This window comes from Neovison vison, chromosome 11, assembly GCF_020171115.1.
Source record: "Neovison vison isolate M4711 chromosome 11, ASM_NN_V1, whole genome shotgun sequence".
Classification (NCBI taxonomy): Eukaryota; Metazoa; Chordata; class Mammalia; order Carnivora; family Mustelidae; genus Neogale; species Neogale vison.
Window position 1 is genome coordinate 184,316,105 of NC_058101.1, and position 21,289 is coordinate 184,337,393.

Consider the following 21,289-nt stretch of genomic DNA (forward strand, 5'->3'; position numbering starts at 1 on the left):
TGATAGGCCAGTGTTCTGTACTCTGTGGCTTGCAAGTAAAAGCTTTTCAAGACATTTCGAGTTCACGTAAGCATTTTAATGACAGGTCTTAACAAACTATGAGCAAAAAGTGAATTATCATACAAAAGGCAGGAACAAATATTTCATAATATAAATAGATGAAAGCATTGCCACAGTTCTGTGCCATTAATATAAAAGAACAAATCCAAAAGGGACAGAGGTTTTATAAAATCAACAAATTCTTTGTTAGAATTACATACTGTAATAGTGGTCAGGAAAGTCTAAGCCCTTTGACCTTGGATTAATACTTTTTTAAAGTTTCTATTCAAATTCCAGTTAACTAACACACAGTGTGGGTGTATAACCTAGTATTAACAACTCCACACAACACCCGGTGCCCTCCACAGCAGTCCCCATCACCCATTCCCCGCTCCACACCAAATTCCTCTACACACCCGAGTGGCTCTTGGTCCACCACTCTCTCCCCTGACCCATTTGCTTGTCTGTTCTGTCTCCTAATTTTCACATGTGTATGAAACCACACAGCACTGTCCCTCTCCAGCTGACCCACCCTGCCCAGCAGAACTCCCTCCAGGTTTATAGATCTTTTATATTCTGTGGGGTATATTGCATATGATGATATCTTAAGGCAAGGAACAGGAAGCAACTTCAACAAATAGCAAAAGGACAAATTTGAAAGATAAGTTCCACAATCTATCTTCCTCTCTCAAAAACCTAACCTTTTATTTTTGCATATCTTTCAAGCCCATTTCAATCAACTAAACTTAGTATTGTAGTTTTTCCAGATTTATTATGTGCCTGCTCATCTGAGGCATTTAGTACATACAAATACATGCACTTTATATATTTTTGTTCTCTCTTAAAGCTAAAGAGAGAACAGGGTTTCACAGGTCAATAAAATAGCTATTTGAAAAAAAAGAGGATGAATGTTAGATGATTAACTTTAAACTATAAGAATTTAACCCACTGAGGCACCCAGTTGCCCCAAACTATAAAATTTAAAAATTATATCTCTCTATGTAATTAAACATACACGAATAATAGTGGCCAACACTTAGTAGCACTGTGTTCTTTTAGTTAGTGTTGTATGTATTGTACATATTAATTTAGTTCATCATACAGCAGGAGAGTATTGATTAACTGAATTAACTTGAGTAGATATTTGTTAATTTTCCAAAGTTTAATATACGAAGAAACCGAAGCATAGAGAGATTAGGAAACTAACTGGTCTGGAGTTGCTCAGTTAAAAAAGGGGCAGAACAGGATTTGGAACTAGGTGATTTGGCTTTACCAAACTGCCATTAAAAATATTTATCTCTTGGGGCGCCTGGGTGGCTCAGTGGTTAAGCCTCTGCCTTCGGCTTGGGTCATGGTCCCAGGGTCCTGGAATCGAGCCCCACATTGGGCTCCCTGCTCAGCAGGGAGCCTGCTTTCCCCTTCTCTCTCTGCCTGCCTCTCTGCCTACTTGTGATCTCTCTCTCTCCCTCTGTCACATAAATAAATAAACCCTTTAAAAAAAATTATCTCTGATCTATGGCATGAACGAGTCAAGTAATTTTCTTTTAAAAACAGTTTATCTGAACCACTTACACTTTTTTTTGGAAAATTAATAACTGAAAATTTTCTGAGTCTGAAAAAAGCTAATGGCAAATTGTTCTGTTTTGTTCACCTTATATTTATGGACTACTGAAAAGTGGTACTAAAATTTTTAGTCTAACAGAAGGCTAGCATAAGAAAAGCCAAGAAAAATGATCTAAGTTCATTTCTCTGCTTAGGGTGCTATAATCAATGATGTTCTAGTTAGTTTGCTTCTAGAGACTCGATAATACTTGCCTACAAGTTTCTTTGAAGTCTCCACTCTGTCTACTTGGTATAATTCCCATCAGGCTTATTTCAGTATCTTTATTTAAGAGAGGGAGGCAAAATGAGAAAGAGGGCTGGGGGAGAGGTGTGCAGAGGGAGAGAGTGTCCTAAGCAGGCTCTGTGCCCAGTGTGTAGTGTAGGCGGAGCTCTTGAAGCAGGGCTCAGTCTCAAGACCCTGAGATCATGACCTGAGCTGATTTCAAGTGTCAGATGCTTAACCCACTGAACCATCCAGGTGCGCATCAGACACTGCATTATTAAACTGCTTCTATGGAATTTTTGAGAAGTCTGCTTGTCAGGTAGAATCTTAAAATGAGTATGATGTTAGAAATAGATAAATTATATTAAAGTCCATTCTTGATATTATTGTTGTTATTTTCTCAAATTTAACTTAAATATGAAAAAAGTAATTTTTAAAAGAACACCCTGATTCTTTTATTAGAAGGATAAATTTATTTAGGATTATAACCGCATATTAGTGCTGGGTATGACTCCATTACAGATATACAAGATCCAATATTAAATAGTTATCTTAAAAAAATTATTTTACTTTACCTTTCTGGGCTCAGCCATGCCTTTTTTTAGGTTCAGCAGACCTGGAATAGGTGAGTAATGATTGGTGGCTACATTTTCTATACAAGTTGTGTAGAAAGGAAATTGCTGTTGAATTCTTTGGACCAACAAAGAGAGATAATTTAATATTTTAAAATGAAAAGAACACCTTGAATAGCAAGAATGATTCAGCGCACCATTCATTGAAGTTAAAGGGCAATCTGAGGAACACTGTTGGTTTTTAATTAGAAAACAATCCAGTGCAAGAGGAAAAGTTGATTCAGTGTTGGTTAGTCCTAGTTAGAAATTTTATCAGTGTTTCCTGTATTATCTGTATACCTTAATAAGAATGAATATTGTGGGTTCTTAGATAAGACCAATTTTAGAGATTACTTTGTTGTTGGAGAAAATAACTGATAAATTTTCTACAAGGATTAAATAAGGAGCTCTTTATTATTATTCTTTCTCCTTCAAGAGTTTCATGTGTTTAATTCCCTTGAAAATTGTATGTCATTATCTTTAATCCTCTGATTATTCCTTTGTATTTCCCTAACGTCTTTTTAGAAGTCTCATAGTGGTAATAGATTAGGTACTAATCTTATGCCTTTGCTTTTACAACAATTCCCTAACTCCTTTTATATGTAATTTTCTTCTATACAGAGAATATGCTCAGTTTGGAGTTCAGTTGATTGATTGATCTACTCTTCATCTTTCCCAGCCTGGTAGCATAATTAATATCCATATTTTACACCCTTCTGGCAATACATCTCATTTCTAGGCAATTGTCTCTGTTTATATATGCATAGGGAGAAAAGAAGTGGCTTTAGGCTGGCCAGGTGGTGACTTAATGGTATCTCATTTGCTTTTCAGTAGTTTTCAGTACATTAACTTGGAGGAAGGCATTCTTTGTATTTAATAATTGGGCTCAATAAGTAGTAAGAATTAACCTTTCATTGTGTTCATCTATAAATTATAGAAGAGGTTGATACATAGGAGAAGGATAGGTAATCCAGGTTTTCTTCCATGTTGTATGATAGGATGCAAATGATCCTTTGCTAGTTTACTTTATGGTAGAGTGATTCTGTTTTGCTTAAGCCAGTCAGAATTTGGGCACTTGAGAAGGTTGAAAGAAGAGCTAGGACTGGAGGATTGAGTTAGTAAGACTTAGTAAGATTTTCTTACCTTTCTGTGTGGCTAGGATGACCCTGGCCTCTTTGTGGAACCTGATCTATTTTTACCAAAGCTCCTAGACTCCAAAGGGAAAGAAACCAGGGGAGTCCTAACCCTTGGGGGCCCCTTAACTTTAATTATTCCCCTGATGGAAAGCAGCTGGACTAGAAGTATTCTTTCCCATAGCCTACACTCTTGGGATAGTCTTTTAAAGCATATAAATTACTTTTAACTTTACTCTCATTTGACCATGTGTAATTAAATAGATACAGGATCCTCCGTGGCCTGAAGGGGGAGAGTCTTCCCCAAATTTTTAGAAAAATCCATTCATATAGTATAGGACATTAAAACAAAATTCAGAAGTTCTTAGTTACCAAAATCATGGAAGGGTCTGAGTACTAGCTTTTGCTTCTAGTTTAGGAAACCCCTCCTTGTTAGAGGTTGGCTGAGGCAACAGACAAGTGAACATGGGTTACGATAAAATAGTTGAACCACGTAGTTTAAAAGATAGTTCATCTGTTCTCTATTCTGTTTGCTTTCAAAACAACAGACAAAATCTCAGCAACAAATGTACATGAAAAGAGCTTGAGAAATGAACTGGTAATTCTTAGATCTTTCTTTCCTGGAGTGCCCAGCACCAAATTTTATGATGCCTGATTATCTGGATTGTTGGCTATCAGAGTATGGTCCCTGGACCATCAGCATCACCTGGGAATTTATTAGAAAAAAATTCTTTGGCCTCAGTTCAGACATACTGAATTAGAAATTCTGGAGGTGGGACCCAATAATCTGTGTTTCAATAAACTCTCCAGGTGATTCTGATTCATGTCAAAGTTTGAGAACCACTAATCCTAGATCATCAAGAATGGGACCATATTTTTTTGCTTTGCTAGTCCATTGCTTCAGTGTACATACAATTACTACTTATTGCTTATGTGGTATTATTGTTTATATGCACAACAGGAATAGGCAGTTACGTTGTTAATTACATTGGGTTAATTACGTTGAGTGGTACCCAAATTAAAATTATCGGAGTTCTTTTTACTTCCTTATCTTTCCTTTTTGGTGAGTACCTGTAACAGCATAGCTGCTTGATGAAAACTTATTAAATGAATCGGTTGCCTGCCTTCTTTCCGACCCTAAAAAAGGAAAACCATGTTCTTTTTTTCATTTCTCTTGAGTTCTTCCTTTGCAGGAGCATTAAGACTGAAAATGGCTTCCAGTTAAGAACACTTCTTTCTCCTAATAGTGGCACTGTTTGAAAGAGATTGATAATACTAAAAATGAAAAAGAAGAGAAAAAAAGAAACAGTTTCTATGTAGCTGATTGCATATTTTCCTCTTATCTACCAGTAGATTTCAAACCTAGCTTGCTTCAGAATTTATCAGATCACAGATTACTGGGCCTAATTCCTAGAGTTTCTTTTTCTTTCTTTCTTTTTTTTTTTTTTTAAGATTTTATTTGAGAGAGAGAGAACGAGAACGAGCAGGGGAGGGGCATAGAGAGAGGGTCAAGCAGACTCCACCCTGAGCCGGGAGCCCAATCCCGGGCTCCATCCCAGTACCTTGAGATCATGACCTGAGCTGAAGGCAGACACTTAACCAACTAAGCCACCCAGGTACCCATAGAGTTTCTGATTCGGTAAGTGTAGATTGGGCCAGATTTGCATAGTCAACAAGTTCCCAAGTGATATGGATGCTGCTGTCTAGGGACCACAATTTGAGAAACACTGCCTTTGGTTCACTGAGACCAGAAATATAGGTAATTTCCTGATGTGAATGTTAGTTCCTGGTGCTTGTGCAGACAGTGATCTATAATTGGAAAGTATAATATATAACTGGGTAACAAACTTACTGAATGATATTTCTTAGAGGTATCTGTTAAAATCTTTTTCAACACAAAACTTAAAGACTTCTTTAAAAACTGATTCAGGGGTGCCTGGGTGGCTCAGTGGGTTAAAGCCTCTGCCTTCGGCTCAGGTCATGATGCCAGGGTTCTGGGATCGAGCCCTGTATCGGGCTCTCTGCTCAGCGGGGAGCCTGCTTCCTCCCCTCTCACTGCCTGCCTCTCTGCCTACTTGTGATCTCTGTCTGTCAAATAAATAAATAAAATCTTAAAAAAAAATAAAAAATAAAATAAATAAAAACCGATTCAAAACTCAGCCACCTAAATAATAGAATTTGAGAGGAATATATTGTTTATCCAAAGCTTGCTACACTGATCATTTCTCTGCTTCTCTGCTGCTTTTCATCTCAAGCTTTGTTGATTTTAACTAAGCTACTCCATGGTATTGCTGCCTCACCAATCATTTTTTTTGGCCAGGCAGCTTTGGTGGCCTTAAACTGACACTAGCCCCCTCATGCAAATGCATGCCATAGATACTAGCCCTCAGAGTCACAAGCATATGGAAGTTTCTGAAATGACTTCCCCAGCAGCCCTTCTAATCAGTAGCATCTCTCCTGTCTCCCATTGCTTTTCCCTTAAGCACACTTAATAAGCCCCCAGCGTAGTTTAGCAAAACTCTTTGTTTTTTTGGTTTGAGTTGATGAACCCAGCTTGGGCCAGAAACCACAAAACACTCCACCCACAGACCCTGATAAAGGCATGTGCTTGTCTTGCCTTTCTGCTTGCACTCTGCCTTGATCTTCCCCTCTGGTCCCTTTAGGCATGTCTGGTGCTATCTCCAGGTCCTGTCCTCTTGTGGTCTGTTGAACCTTGGCTCACTATTCCGACATCCCATGCTGCACTTAGTAACTGTTAATTTGACAAATTCATAGCAAGCATACTTAACTTCCAGTATAATTTTATACCCAAACACATGTTGCTTGTTTATCCTCTGAAGCTGAACTGTTTCTGTATTTTCTGTACTTTAATACAAGTTCAGAAAGAATGGGAAAAATGACATTTCTTAGGGGTTTTTTCTCACAACTCAACAGCTTTGTAGATTTGACTCCTTGTCACTTTGATTCTTACACATATACCCATTCTTAGCATCTCCTGAAACAGATTAAAATGAAGTGAAACTGAGACTTTCCCCCAACTCTTTTATAAAAGTCTTTTTTTCCTGGCTAAATGGGTAGTTCTAAAGAAGAAAATCTGAAAAATATATCAGTGAATATAGAATTTTCATATTTATTTATTTTTATTTATTTGACAGAGAAAGGGGTCACAAGTTGGCAGACAGAGACAGAGGGGGAAGCAGGCTCCCCACTGAGCAGAGAGCCCGATGCAAGGCTCGATCCCAGGACCCTGAGATCATGACCTGAGCCAAAGGCAGAGGCTTAACCCACTGAGCCACCCAGGTGCCCCCTAGAATTTTTATACTTAATAGAAACTTCACTTGCATATTTTCAACCATACCCATACAAACATGTACATCCCTCTGTAGATTAAATTCAGAATTACTGTACTCAATAGGTTCTTGTAGAGAAAGGTATAAAAGATGGGTTTTTTTTTCTATTAATGGAATGTCTCACATGAATTTATGGAATGGCTTACCAAATTCGTACCTTCTTTGTTAAAACTGTAGTTGGTGTTGCTCTATAATTTCAGTGTTCCCATAGCCAGTCCTCTATATTCAGGGGTTTGCCACTGTTTGTCATTTCAGAAAGTCTGGAACAGCTCTGTGCAAGTGTTTTGTATTATTATCCTTTCTTGAGCAACTTTCGTGATCGAATTAAGAGTATTGGTAACTTCTACTTCCTTATACATATTTTTTATACACTCTGGTTGTGTTAATTTGCATGTTTGCTTCAGATTATTATTAATATACTGACTTTAAAAATATCTTTTAGTTTACTACAATTATAGTAGACATGGAAATGCCAGTAATCATCAATTTCCAAATGTACATATTATCCTCCTAATTATTACTGACTATTTCATGCTATTATTGATATCTTTATCTGGATAGACCATCACTATTAATTTCTCAGAATTTTTAGTTTCTAAAGTGCCTGGGTAGCTCAGGGGATTAAGTATCTTCCTTTGGCTTAGGTCTATTCCAGAGTCCTGGGATCGAGCCCCAAGTCAGGCACTCTGCTCTGGACACCTGCTTCTCCCTCTCCCTCTGCCTACTGCTCCCCTTATTTGTGTTCATGCTTTCTGTCAAATAAATAAATAAGATCTCTTTTAAAAAAGAATTTTTAGTTTCCAAATTATTTGGCATTTTATTTTCATGTATCAGTCTCTTGTCTTTATTACTTTGATTATACTTACTCCTGATTGCTTCTTTATATTCTCTGCTTTTATTTCTTTGGGTCACTTAGGCGATGACACTTCATTAAAGCACTTGACTAAAACATAGTCAGAACAGTAAAGGGTAACATGTTCTTTCATTTTTACAGAGTTTTAAAACGGGTAGTAGTAACATTTTCTTTTCAAAAGTAAATCTACTATGTCTATTTTAAGTACCTTTTTCAGGGCACCTAGGTGGCTCAGTTGGTTAAGTGTCTGCCTTCGGCTCAGGTCATCATCTCAGAGTTGTGGAATCAAGCCTTGCATCAGACTCCCTTCTCAGTGGGGAGTCTGCTTCTCCCTCTCTCCTCCCACTTGTGCATTTGCGCTCTCTGTCTCTCTCTTTCTTAAGTAAATCAATAAAAAATTTAAAAGATAATATATTTTTTATTTTCTTGAATGCTTAACTTAGAGAAAAGAAAAACTCTAGAATTTGGAGTCAGTCCAAAGTTTTGTCGGATGTTTCACTAATTAAAAAAATACTTTTTCTTAAAGAATGTGTAGCATTTTAAATTATGTTTAAAGATTTTATTTATTTGAGAGAGAGAATGAGCGGTGGAGAAAAGAAGAGAGAGGAGAAGGAGAAAAAGTGCAACGGTGTGATAGAGAAGGCACTGAGACTTGTGGCAAACAGACTCCTTCCTGCCCTCAAATGAAACAGGACTAAAAGGAAAGCAGAAATCGGGGGAAAAAAATCAAGGAGACAATAAAGTGCTTATTCTGGAGGGAACTTCTGACCATAATTCTCTTCCTGTCTTCCTTTTTCTTTTTTTGTAGGTATTCCTTTGTCATTTTTCATGTATAGACTGAATCCTGATCATAACTGTATGATGGTAGATACCATTGAGGAGTGGTAAGTATCAAATAATGATTTTGCTACTGCTGTTACTTACAATACTGTATTGACTTTTTTTCAACCCACTATCGATAATTTACTTTGACTTATAAATAATTGGGCAATAAGAAAGATATGTGAAAAATATGTATTTTTTCACACATTGGAGGAATACTTTTAAAGTATCTTTTGCAGTAAATATTTATTGGGTACTTATTTTATGAGGATCTCTGATTGATGCTGGAGATCAAAAGACGGATAAATTATAGTCCAGTGGAGAATATTGACCCATACAAAATTGACCTTAATTTAGCATAAGTATTCAACTTTTGAATAACTAAATTGGAAAGTCAAGCCAATATGTAGATATTGCTTAGAACATTTGTGTTATTTGAGGTTTGGAATTACCTTTGAACTAGTACTTAAACAATAAGAAATTTAGTTATTTTAAAGCCAGATTTTTTGCATTGCTCTATTTTTAATCAAAATTAGTATTGTGTGCATGTCATATTTGTGTTAATAAAACCATAAAACTACCAAAAAAAAGGAATTGTTACATTTGGTCACCCATCTGTTAATTAGATGGGTTTTAAATTATATTTGCTTAATTCTAAAAAAAACCATCTCAGAGGATGGAAATTAGATTAACTGTTGACATTTAAAAAATAAAAGTGCCATTATCATAGACAGAAGTACTCTAAGGAAATAAGTTTTCTAGTAAGGCTCTTTAACTTGTGAAGCTGTCAAAATTTCATGACATCAACTTGCATACATGGTCCTATTTCTTGCATAGGCCTCTATGTAGAACCACAGAAAGAATGTAAACAAATAGAACCTGAAAGTGGTAGAAAGAGGGATATGTATAGGAGGAAGCAAAACATTTTATAGTTTACAATACAGCTTTAGGTCTTAGTGAAACACAAATGAGAAGAGTAACATTAGAGCACACATTTAGTGAGTGACAGAATCAGGACAAGAAACCATGTCTGCTGATTTCTTATATAGAGTGCTTTCTTAATTATATCATAAATACTTTAAAAACATTCTTTTTCAAGCTGATTTCATAAAGACAATTTGGTAGGAAAGTGAGAAGTTGGATTGTTAAGTCACAGGAGTTTTTAACTGTAGCCAGGTGAGCCTCAGCTACTTGTAACTGGGCCTGAGAATTTAAGGTGTTTTTCTGTGAATGTTTTAACTAATTGCTGTGATCAGTTCCTGACTTTTTTGCATTTGGGGAAAAAATTGCTCGTTCAATCTTAGCAAAGTCTTCAAAACAAATCTGAGAGCTTTTCTTAGTTTTTTTTTCTTTTTTTAAAAAAATTTTTTATAAACATATAATGTATTATTAGCCCCAGGGGTACAGGTCTGTGATTCACCAGGTTTACACACTTCACAGCACTCACCATAGCACATACCCTCCCCAATGTCCATAACCCCACCACTCTCTCCCTATCCTCCTCCCCCAGTCACCCTCAGTTTGTTTTGTGACAATAAGAGTCTCTTATGGTTTGTCTCCCTCCCGATCCCATCTTGTTTCATTTATTCTTTCCCTACCCCCCAATTCCCCCAGGTTGCATCTCCACTTCCTCATATCAGGGAGATCATATGATAGTTGTCTTTCTCTGATTGGTTTATTTCGCTAAGCATAATACCCTCTAGTTCCATCCATGTTGTCGTAAATGGCAAGATTTCATTTCTTTTGATGGCTGCATAGTATTCCATTGTGTATATATACCACATCTTCTTTATCCATTCATCTGTTGATGGACATCTAGGTTCTTCCCATAGTTTGGCTATTGTGGACATTGCTGCTATAAACATTCAGGTGGATGTGCCCCTTTGGATCACTACGTTTGTATCTTTAGGGTAAATACCTAGTGATTGCTAGGTTGTAAAGTAGCACTATTTTAAACTTTTTGAGGAACCTCTATGCTGTTTTCCAGAGTGATTGCACCATCTTGCATTTCCACCAACAGTGTAGGAGGGTTCCCCTTTCTCTGCATCCTCGCCAGCATCTGTCATTTCCTAACTTGTTAATTTAAGCCATTCTGACCTGTGTGATGTGGTATCTCATTGTGGTTTTGATTTGTGTTTCCCTGATGCCAAGTGAGGTGTGGAGCACTTTTTCATGTGTCTTGGCTATCTGGATGTCTTCTTTACAGATATGTCTGTTTATGTCCTCTGCCCATTTCTTGGTTGGATTATTTGTTCTTTGGGTGTTGAGTTTGCTAAGCTTTTTATAGATTTTGGATATTAGCCCTTTATCTGATATGTCGTTTGCAAATGTCTTCTCCCATTCTGTCAATTGTCTTTTGGTTTTGTTGACTGTTTCCTTTGCTGTACAAAACTTTTGATCTTGATGAAGTCCCAATAGTTCCTTTTTGTCCTTGCTTCCCTTGCCTTTGGTGATGTTCCTAGGAAGAAGTCGCTGCAGCTGAGGTCGAAGAGGTTGCTGCCTGTGTTCTCCTCAAGGATTTTGATGGATTCCTTTCTCACATTGAGATCCTTCATCCATTTTGAGTCTATTTTTGTGTGTGGTGTGAGGAAATGGTCTAGAGCTTTTCTTAATTTTATTTGATAATTCTCAGATTTTTTTTGTCAGCATTTCATAATACATTTATTACATTCACCCCCAGGTAGTAAGATTTTATTCTTCCCTAGTAGTCCAAATTGGTATAATTTTGCTATAAATCTCTGGGAGTTTAGCTAAATAGTTCATTCTAACGTATGACATTTTTCTTTTGATACAGTGTATCTTTCTAGAGAAGTGTTTGATATGGGCACTGGTTTTCAGAAGCACACAGGTTCTACTTGTCTAAATCTTCTACGTCTCAGTAAAACAAGTATCAACAGAGTAGAGCTGTTCTCTTGGGAATTATGTTGGCTTTTTACTTTTCTTTCTTTTTTTAATCTTCCTCATTATTTGCTGTAGTGAATCTACGTAGCTACTGGAATTACTGTGTAGTTACCATAAACCCTTGTTTCTGATTCATAGCAATGGCCCCAAGGGAAGGTAGGACTCAACAGATGGCTCATCTTTTCCAAAAGGATTTGCTGATATTTACATTGTACTCTTTCTAAAAGATTCTGAAATTTGGCTATGGCAGAATAAAGATGACCAGAAAAGAAATAAGATAGTCTTGATGTCCATCTTAAATAAAATTTAAAGTATAATAAAACTACTCCAGCTTCCTTTATTTTAAGTTTTCCATTAATCTTATATGAAGAAGATGGAGATGCTCTAGAAACATCTTTTATTTAATAATTTCTACTTTTTGTGTGTAAGACTAAGGGGCAGGGTTTTTTTGTTGTTGTTTCTTTGTTTTACATAAGCAATCTCTACACCCAATACTGGGCTCAAACTCACTACCCTGAGATCAAGAGCTGCATGTTCTACCCACTAAAGTGCCCCTGAGGGGCAGTTTTTTTTTTAAAAACCAACTTGTGATTATTATTTTTCTATGTTTAGGCATTCCCAGCATCCTTCTCTCCTGCTAAGCCAAACCTCAAGAACTTGAAAAACAGTTAAAGATAGAATTTCCTGAGTCACTACAGTGATGAAATTAAACTTTCTTTAAATGTATGTGTTCATGAAGTGTAGAAGCACCTGGGTGGCTCAGTCAGTGGGGTATCCAACTCTTGATTTAGGCTCAGGTCATCATCTTGGGGTTGTGGGATCAAGCCCTACATAAGTCTCCACGATGATTGTGGAGCCTGCTTGGGATTCTCTCTCTTCCTGTCTCCCCACCCCCAACTCATGCATGCTCTTTCTCTGTCTCAAAACATAAAATAAAACAATAAAAAATAAATTATGTGTTCACGAAGTGTTGACATATAAACTTTTGGATACTTATAAATTTAATCTAATGGGATATGTGTTGCAAATAAGGCTACATAGATGTTGAATCTGAAATCAGAAGAAATCTGATGCTCAGCCAGATGCTGCTACCCAAATTGATAGACAAAAGTTAACAACATTCTGTAAGTGAAACAAAAGAATTACTTAATAGATTTTACTGACAGCAATTTGGGGGCATTCTCTGTTCCTTCAAGGGGTTATAAGCTTCTCGTCCGTGAAAAACAATGTACTGTTTAACTTTACCTCTTCAGTACCCACCCCCCGCCATTTAACAGACATTTATTGAATTCCATGTGTAGTTAGGTGTTCATTATGCTGTATGTTTTTGGGGGTATGAGCTTTTTTTCTTCTCATGACACAGATAACTATCTTTTTGATTATGACCTTGCTCTTTATGTTAGCTCAGCCTCGTCTATTGGAGAGCTTTGAAAATTCTCCAGTATTCATATTTTCCCTCCGAGTGTTCTATTTGTTTATTATGGCATCAGAAGGAATAACCCCTTCCAGTTTTCTGTCACCACCCCATTCCTTTGCATGGGTCTGGACCTTTCAGCTCTTGGTCTCCTCAGTGTAATGCTTCATTTCCACTTGAAAACTCATTACCAGAAAGCAATACTGGCCACTGTGTTAGGTTGCGGACACACTCTTTAACCCGTTTTATTTTATTTTATTTTTTCCTAAATGCCCATTGTGGAGCCCAGCTCTGGGCTTAAACTTAAAACCCCAAGATCAAGAACTGTGCTGAGATCAGGAGTCAGATGCTCAATTGACTGAGCCACCCAGGCACCCCTTTTTACCTTTTTGACTGCAATCTCTTGATATGCTTCCATTCCATCTTTGCTATTGTGTTTTTTAGCTTCATTATAATCTGTTTCTCTCTCTTTTTTTAAATTTAATTTAATTTTGTGTGTATGTGTTCCAAAATTCATTGTTTATGCACCACACCCAGTGCTCCATACAGTATGTGTCTACTTGCTTTTAGGTATACATATGCAAGAGCTTCTCTGGGGTAATGGTTTCTAGAGATGTGGGTTTTAAAATTTGCTGTTTCCACCCTAACTGCTGTGTATGCAATCCAGTTCAAACACCAACTACTAGAGCCTGGGTAGCTTAGTTAGTTAAGCATCTGAGTCTTGATTTTGGCTTAGGTCATGATCTCAGGGTAGTGAGATTGTGCCCTATGTCGGGCTCTGCCCAGGGCCTGGAGCCTGCTTGGGATTCTCTCTCTCTTTCCCCCTCTGCTCCTACCTCCCTTCTTTCTCTCATTGTCTCTCTCATTCACTGTCTCTAACTCCTTCTCTAAACACACATACACACACAAAACCCTAATCACCTGGGCTTAGTGGCAAATGTCACAAGTTAAGAGCTTAGTGTTCCACAAAACTGCCCTTACTTCAGATGCCAATCACAAGTGGGTTCCCCAAGCCTTTCACACTTGTGACCAAGTTAAAAATTCAAGAGTTCCCACAAACCCTTCAGTTTCAGTAATTCACTAGAACAACACACAGAACTCAGGAATGCACTGGACTTAAAATTGCAGATTATTACAGGGACATACATAGAATGGGATCTGGGAGGTTCCTGTATACAGAGCTTCCATGTCCTCTCTCCATGGAGTCTGGAAGCATCACCCTTCCAGCACATCAGTGTGTTCACCAATCAATAAGCATCCTTGAGCTTTAGTGTATAGTGTTTATTGGGGTTCCATTAAGAGGCACAATTAATTAAATCATTGGACATATAACTGAACTCATTCTGCTGCCCTTTTCCCAGGTGGAGCAACTGAAAGTCCCAACTCTCTGATCACATACATGGTCTTTCTGATGATCAGCCCCCATTCTGAAGCTATGTAGGGGCCTACCATGAGTCACCTTTTATCGTAACAAAATCAGTTCTTTCAGGAAATTCCAAGGGTTTTTGAAGCTTTTTGCACAGGACAAAACCAAATGTATTCTTTATACAGGTTCCCTTTCATCACCCTTCAAATTTAAGACCTAAAGAACTTCTGTTAGTGAGGATTACGTCTATTTATGTTTACTGTACCACGTTAAAATCAAGACATTTTTAACATATAAATTTTTCATTTAGAAATATCACAGTCATCACATGTTGATATAAATAATATTTCAATGAAGAATAACTATTTCCCAAAGTAGAGTGCTGTTGTTTTCCATTATTGCAAATCAGGCTTAATAGAAGTCAGGTGAATTCTCATACCTGCTTCTGCATTTAGTCTTCTGGAGTTTTTGTTGTTTTGGTTGGAGAATATGAAGAAATATGACCTCACAGATGATAGTTGTAAAGAGGACCTTGCTGACACCTTGAAATATTCTTGGGGATCCTCAGAAGTTTTTGGATCACACTTTGTGAATTGATGCTTGATATCTAGAGAATGGAGTTGTTAGGTCAGAAGGTGATGCACATCTTCAAGCTTACAAGATAATGCCTAATTGTATTCTAAAGTGACTGTACCAGCTTACACAATCACCAGAAATATATGAGAATTCTAGTTGCTCTGCACCTTTTGTAGCATTTGATATTGTCAGGACTTTAATATTTTCTGATCTGCAAGGTATGGAAAAAGTATACTTCATTGTAGTTTTAACTTTTGTGTTTTTGTTTTCCATGTGGCTAGGTACTCTTTAAATATAGATTCCCCACTGATTTGAAATACCAATATTAGCATCTTCAAAATCCTGGGGATTTTTTGGTGTTTTTTCTGCCTGTGATGTTCCATTGTTTTGTTTTGTTTTGTTTTTTGTCTCAATAACCATAGTTTTAAGTTGCCTATTACTTACTATCCTCTTTCTTAGTAATAAAACCTAAATTTAATTGAGTGATTGTATACCCAGCTAATTAAAATTGCTGTAATTATCAAATAAGTTATAATATTTAATGGTGCCAGTTTCCATCCTCTAGTTACTGTCTCAAATTTCCTTGATTGTTTTCTTTTTCCATATATCCTTTAGTATTATTTTTGTCAACCTAAGGATTGAATCAACTTTAGGGACTTAATGTAGAAAGATTTTGCATATTCACAATAATAAGAACTCCTCCTCAAGAATAAATTATGCATGTTCCATAGACGTAATCCTCAGTATTTTTTTTTTAAATGGATTTTATTTTATTTTTTTTAAAGATTTTATTTATTTATTTGACAGAGAGAAATCACAAGTAGATGGAGAGGCAGGCAGAGAGAGAGGGAAGCAGGCTCCCTGCTGAGCAGAGAGCCCAGATCCCAGGACCCTGAGATCATGACCTGAGCCGAAGGCAGCGGCTTAACCCACTGAGCCACCCAGGCGCCCCTCCCTCAGTATTTTAGAAGTCTTCCTATCAGCCAGGCCATTTCTTAAGTTTATTCTTAGATATTTTATACTTTCTGTTACAATAGTGAGCAGATTATTTTCATTTTTAAGAGTTTATAAATTTGTGAAGATAAAAATTAAGGTAATAAAGATATAAACTGAAAAATCTCTCTCTTCCCCATTCCTAAATCCCCTAGGGTTCCTTTCTCCATAGACAACTAATATTATCTTTTAAAGATAATTTATTCACATTTAGCAAAACACTCTTATTCTATTTTATTACGGAAATTTCTAACATATATGAAAATAGAATACTATAATGAAGCCCATTTTCAAGATTCAGCAGTTAGAAACTGGGTAATTTTAAAGCAGACAAGTCAGGTATTATATCTCTTTTTTTAAAGTGCGTGTATATATGTGTTAAGTCAACTAGTGATTTTAAATCAACTTTATTGAGAATGCAACCTAGGAAAAAGCTATAAAATATATGAATAAGGGGTTAAGAAACATGAATAAAGGTAGAAGTTTGAACGTAGATAACTAGAAGTTCTAAGGAAATAGAACAACGCTACAACAATATTCAAAGATAAATTTGCAGAGAATTTCACACAAATGTTACAGTTACCAAACCTTAAATACAAGAAGTTCCTGATATACTTATACTAGAATGTTATAATGAAAATGCAGAATACTAGGGACAAAGATTTTTAAAAGTTGTCAGGGAAAAAAGCTTTACTTATGAGTGACAATTGGATTGGAGGTGATTTCTTAATAGGAGCAGTGGATGGTAGTAAGTAGTGGGATAATATCTTAAGAATGCTGAGAGAAAATGGCAGTCAGTCTAGAATTCTATACCCAGGAAAATTTAACCTGATACAGCAGGTCTTTAAAAAAAAAAAAAAAGAATTTGTCATTAAGTTGTAAAGATTTAAAACATTCCCTCTAAGTCCAGGGAAAAGACCAAGGCACCTGACATTATCATTTATATTTGACATATGTTAGAACTTGCAGCCTGCCCAGCATGGCAGGCATAAGAAATAAATGGGGTAGTAATTGGAAAAAAAAGAAGTAAACAGAAAATTGTTATTATATGCCCTTCATCAATCAGAGAGGTTGTAGTTGTTTATAAAGACAAATTATTAGAATTAATAGGAGCTTAACAAGGTTACTATGTAGTCAATGCATAGAAACAAGTTTCACTGAAGGCCATTTTGCCTAATAGTTAAGGGCATTCGCTCTGATGCCAGAATGCCTTGCTTTGAATTTCAGATTCAACAAACACTTACTAGCTATGTATCTTTGAGCACATTAAACCTTTTCCCATAATTTATAATGAAGGTATCTTATAGGGATATAATGATTAGATGGGTCAATATATATCTAAAGCACTTAGATAAGTGTCTGATTCCTAATAAGTGTTACCAGATTAATGTTAGTCATTATTATCATCCTGAATGCCATTTTAAACATTAGCAGTGAATAAATAAAACTTTTTAAAAAGAAAACGTGTAATAATTCTAAAATTATGAAGAACTTAGAATAAACTCTTTAAAACATGTTAGACCCTCATGGAAAAAATAAGGTTTTACTGAAAGATATTAAAGACATGAATAAGTGGGGAGATAGCCCATGTTTAAGACAGGAAGACTAGTAAAATGATGTCCTTGATCAGTGTTAGATTCAGTGAATTTTCAATTAAAGCCTAAGCAAGATTTCTTATTAGACAAACATTTTAAAATATGTATGCAAAAGCAAAGATGATTCAGAAGAACAAGATTTGTTTTTTCTTTTCTTTTGGTTTTGTCCAAACATATATCAATTACTCTGTGGTATGGTGTTGGTGCAGGAATACCGAAAAACATCAACCAGTAAAACAAATCGGAGAGCCTAGAATTCATGCATATATTGAAAGTTGATTTATGTTAAAGATATCATAGATAAACAGGGAAAAATTTTTCAAGTAAATGCTAGCATGATTTGATACTGATATGGAAAAATTGAGCCCTTCTTACTTACCTCAGACCAAAATGAATTTCAGGTGACTTAAAGACTTAAAAGTAAAAGGCAAAACTATACAACTTTTAGAAGAGAATAGAGAAGATTATATAAACCTTGGGGAAAGTAATTTCTTAAATTTGATCAAAACCAAAAATAAATCTAAAGGAAAAGTTCATAATTTCAACTACATTAAATATTTTTGTTCAAAAAAGTAAAAAAATAAGTTCAAAAAATGAGGGAAAATTATTTGCAACAAGTATGATTGGTGAAGAGCTAGGATCTGAAAAAAAAATTTTGCAAATCTGTAGAATAAATAGCCTCATAGAAAAGTGGGTAAAAAACTTGAACAGGCATATCACAAGTTTGAGAAAACAAATGACCAATAAATATACTCAGTCTCATCAAAAATCAAACAGATGCAAACAAACCATAGTGAGATAGCATTGACAGATACCAGATTGGCAGAAATTAGTCTGCTAGTATCAAATGAGGTGAGGATATGGTACAACTAGAACTCTTCACACACTGCTGGTAATAGGATAAAAAGTATAATAATAGAATAAGAAATTAAACTACGCAAAAACTAAAATTTTGCTATGGGAAACAAATGCCATAAATTAAGACAAAAATATTGTAACACTTATTATGACAAAAACTAATTTCTCTGTACACAGAGTCCTTACAAATCATTTAAAAACCTGTAAAAAGAAAAAATGGAGAAAAAAATAGGAACGAGTGATAGGAAAAAAATAACCTCGCTAGTAATGAAAGAAATGCAAATTAAAACCACAAGATTCTCTTTTTGTTGTTGGCTAAAATTAGCTTGATAAAATACTAAAAAAAAATTGAAGAGAATATTCTCTTATTTCCCTTATATAAGTAAAAATTAATTAAAACAATAATAAAAGCCAAATAAAGTTGAATTATTAAAAGACTGAGAAAGCAGGATTATGAAGTCAGGATTATGAAGTCACAAAAGTCAGGGGAAGAGTATTATTTCAGGAACAGATTAGTCAGCAGTATTGAAAGTAGAAAGGCCAAGAAAGTTATGAGCCAGAAGTGTACTTAAATGGGTGAGATACTGATGTGAAAAATCACTGGTGACTGAAGATCACTATTGAGGTGGAGTCGGAAATAGAAATAGATTGAGAAGGGAGTGGGAGTTGATGTAAATAAGGACAAATGTGATCTAGCAGATTCTCCTTTGTTTTTATTTTATTTTTATTTTTAAAGATTTTATTTATTTAAGAGAGAGAGAGAGCACAAGTGGGGTGAGGGGCAGAGGGAGAGGGAGAAGCAGACTCCCCAATGAGCAAAGAGCCCAGTGGGGGCTTTATCCCCGGACCCTGGGATCATTACATAGCTGAAGATGGACACTTAATCGACTCAGCCACCCAGATCCCCCTTCTCCTTTGTTTTAAAAATGATCAGGTTTGAACTTGTTTAAATGCTTTTGGGCAGAGAAGCAAAGTGAGTCGGGATGAAATTCAGAATTCATTGGAGAGATAATAGGAGAAAGAGCCTTGAAACAGAAATCATGAAACTTAGTTTTTATTGTCCCAGATCTTTGATATTTAGTTGATATTTGATATTTACTTCATCTCTAATGGGTTGGCATACTTTTCTATGAAGGGTTAGATAGTAAACATTTTAGTCTTTGTAGGCCATAGGGTCTCTTGTCACAGTTACTCAGCTATGCTTTTTAATAGTAAAGCAGCTGTAGACGATAAATAGATTGAGGCTGTGTCCCAGTAGAACTTAATTCAAACTTACATTTGAATTTCATGTCATTTTTAAATGACATGAAACACTATTCTTGATTTTTTTGTCATTTTGCTTGTAGTCCCTTTGAAAACTAAGAGTAGGCTATAATTTGCCAATCCCTGATGTGTAAAATGAAAAATAGGGCAAAAATATATTTCATCTCTGCACTGTGTAGTTTTAACTGAGGGATTCTTGGCTTAATTCCACTAAGTGTATATGTAGTTTATCATATGTATAATCTGATTTAACCTTTTATCAGAAATAATTCTTAGTCTGAACCCTTTAGCACTCTACAGAAGAACTCAGAATTTACTTTTGTGACTAAAGTTCTGAGAATGTTGCTTCTTCATCATTTATTTATTCATCGGGAACTCTGTCCTGAGATTACTAGAAGAGGAATGAACGATCTTTGCTGATGATCATTACGTATCGTCATTACAGTAATTACTGTAATATTCTAAAATAGACTTTTTTCAAGTATATTTTGGGATGGAAAATGAATAGAAAATCAGTATTTGGCACAAATAAAGGTAATTGTAAAAATAAGTTAGAATAGAGCAGTATTATTTGCCAGAAAATTCTGAAACTAAGGCATTTTTTTGTTGTTAAAGAGAGATCAACAAACTTTCAGAGATTTTAAAGTTAATAATAAGCTGACTCATATAAAAGTTTGAAGGAGAACTGAAAAAAAACTTTCTCATTAATGCTTTGTATATCTGGAATTATTCTCAGTTAATTTATGTTAGGAAACCTTTTCATAAGCGATAGCAGTTGAAACATTAAAGAAACTCTAGGGCTTGAAGTTTTTCAGTTGAAATACCTAATTCTTTTTTTTTTTTTTTTTTTTTTTAAAGATTTTATTTATTTATCAGAGAGAGGCGGGGGGAGAGAGCAAGCACAGGCAGACAGAATGGCAGCAGAGGCAGAGGGAGAAGCAGGCTCCCCGCTGAGCAAGGAGCCCGATGTGGGACTCGATCCCAGGACACTGGGATCATGACCCGAGCCGAAGGCAGCTGCTTAACCAACTGAGCCACCCAGGCGTCCCGAAATACCTAATTCTCTTATTAAGACTCTGATAGTAATTGGATAAAAGACTTTGGGGTTTATTCAGTAATCTCTAATCTTCCAGGCATTTCAAGTCCTCTGCGTTTGGTGATGGTCTTAGGAAACCCAGTACAAATATTACAGAGAGCACAAGCAAGGGAGCAACAGGCAGAGAGAGAGGAAAAAGCAGGCTCCTCACTAAGCAGGGAACCCGATGCAGGGCTAGATCCCAAGGTCCTGGGATCAAACCCTGAGCTGAAGGCAGACACTTAACTGAATGAGCCACCCGGGCTTCCCCAAATATTCTTTTAAAATAGACCTCTGTGTGAGGTATTGATACTATTATTAGTCTCAAAGAAATTAGGCATTTTGCCTGTCATAATATTATTAGTTAATGGTAGAACCAAAATTAGAAACATGATTTTTGCCTTTCTTGCCATCTGCCCCTGTGAAATAAAAGGTATAAAGGCAAGCTAAAGAGGAAAGGAAAAAGATTTGGGAATTTCTGGGAGTGAAATAATGTGAGTCTCAGCTTGAAGGAGAAAACTTGGATGAAGTGTTAGATGAAGAATGAATTTTACTTAGACAAAAAATCGTAACAGCCTACTGTTGAAAGGAAGCAGAAATAAGGGAAACAAAGCC